This window comes from Arachis ipaensis, chromosome B05 (genome assembly GCF_000816755.2).
Source record: "Arachis ipaensis cultivar K30076 chromosome B05, Araip1.1, whole genome shotgun sequence".
Lineage (NCBI taxonomy): Eukaryota > Viridiplantae > Streptophyta > Magnoliopsida > Fabales > Fabaceae > Arachis > Arachis ipaensis.
Genome location: NC_029789.2, coordinates 126,823,277 through 126,824,934, shown reverse-complemented (window position 1 = coordinate 126,824,934; position 1,658 = coordinate 126,823,277). Strand labels below are relative to the sequence as shown.

The 1,658-nt window shown below is 23.6% G+C and overlaps 1 protein-coding gene across 1 annotated transcript in view; it reads right to left on the bottom strand.

The window, feature by feature from the left end:
• LOC107641065 (probable cyclic nucleotide-gated ion channel 20, chloroplastic) overlaps positions 1-1,658 on the bottom strand; it is a 14,216-nt gene that overhangs the window by 8,660 nt on the left and 3,898 nt on the right. The window lies entirely within an intron of this gene.

Here is a 1,658-nt window from a genome sequence, read left to right as displayed (position 1 = left end):
TTTACGTACTCTTTATGTACTTTTACTATAATTAATTACTATCAATATTAAATTAAAAAAATAATTTAGGTAATCAACCACTTGTTTAAGCGGACGAGTGAGCTGACAACTCGACCAACCCAAATTGGTTAGCTTTGTTTCTATTTATACATGTATTAAACTTATATTTATCAAACTTCATTAATTTAATTCTAAAACTTGAACTTTTCTTTTTCTTGAAAACTAAGCCGTTCAAATTATTAATGGATATCTATTTCATTCAAAATTTGGATCTTTTTTAAATTTTAAATTTTTATTTTAGAAGATAAAGTATAATTTTTTTATTATTGAATAATTTTTCTCTTATATTTACTCTTGGTCCCACTTATAAAATAAATAATGAGAAATCACACTTTACTCTTTAAAGTAAAATTTAAAATTTAGACGATCTAAATCCTTCCATCCATATCACAACATTCTCCTTAAATATTCATTTAGGATTATGTTTCATTAAAATTTTACTAAAAAATTAATTTAATTGAAACAAAATTTTTAGTAAAAAAAAAAAGTACAATATCTTTTATGATGAGAACTGTCTCATTAAAAACTTTATGAAAAAAAATTTAACAAGAAAAAAAATCTAACAAAAAAAAAAGAGTACAGTCTCCCCTTTTTATTGACATTATTTAATATATCGAAATCCATGCATCTTTCATGTATCAATTTTTAAAAAAAAAATTTAAAAATAACTTTCTAAATAAGAAAATAATATTCCATCTCTTATACTATTAATTCATTTATGCAGATTTTGTAGATAAAGACTTTAACAGATAATATCTTTAGTTATAAGTTCATAAATAGAGTCTAAAAAGAACTAATGATCTCTCGAGTTAACCTGTTTATTTAATTTGTGCTAATAGATCAAGTTAATACAAAGAATTGTTTGAATAGATTGAACATCATTGAATAGAATGATAATATTTGTGTTATGTGTAAGAAAAAAATTGAAATTGTATAATATTTATTTGTTACGTGTAAATATGTTTGGCAGGTATGATATGTCTAGATTATTTATATGGATCGTGCATGGAGTATTGAAAAGTCTAAAAAAGAGTACTTTGAGAGTGGAAGGACAATGTTCTTAAAAAAAGACACACGAAAAACATGATTAATGAAATTCTTTTCAGAATAAGTCAACATATATAGAAGATTGTGTTGATAGATCGTTTTGTTATTAGAAAAAATGGTACAAAAATAATCTATATTATTGATAACTATGTCAAAAATTATATAAGCGTTACTTAAGTTTGTGTTTTATCTCTTATATGTTTTATTTAGTGTGTTGAGTTTTTTTTTTTTTTAAATCAATATATAGTTAAAGAAGTATCTTATGAACAGCGAAGCTTCGCAATGGAGCATAAGAGGAGAGTTGCTGAGTCCCGAGAAATTCCTATGGTTCATTGGTTCCATTGAATTTAATTTAGGAAAAGTTTAGGGTCGACAATTTTATTAAATTTTGTCCAGTACGTAATTAGTAAAAGAGAAATGAGTAATTCTACATTATTGGATAAAATCTCACGCCATTAAAAATATTATCGATGGCTATTTAATAGCTACAAATTACAAAAGTTATTGGCCCTCTAAACTCTTCTTTAATTTATTAACATAAATTAATAAAT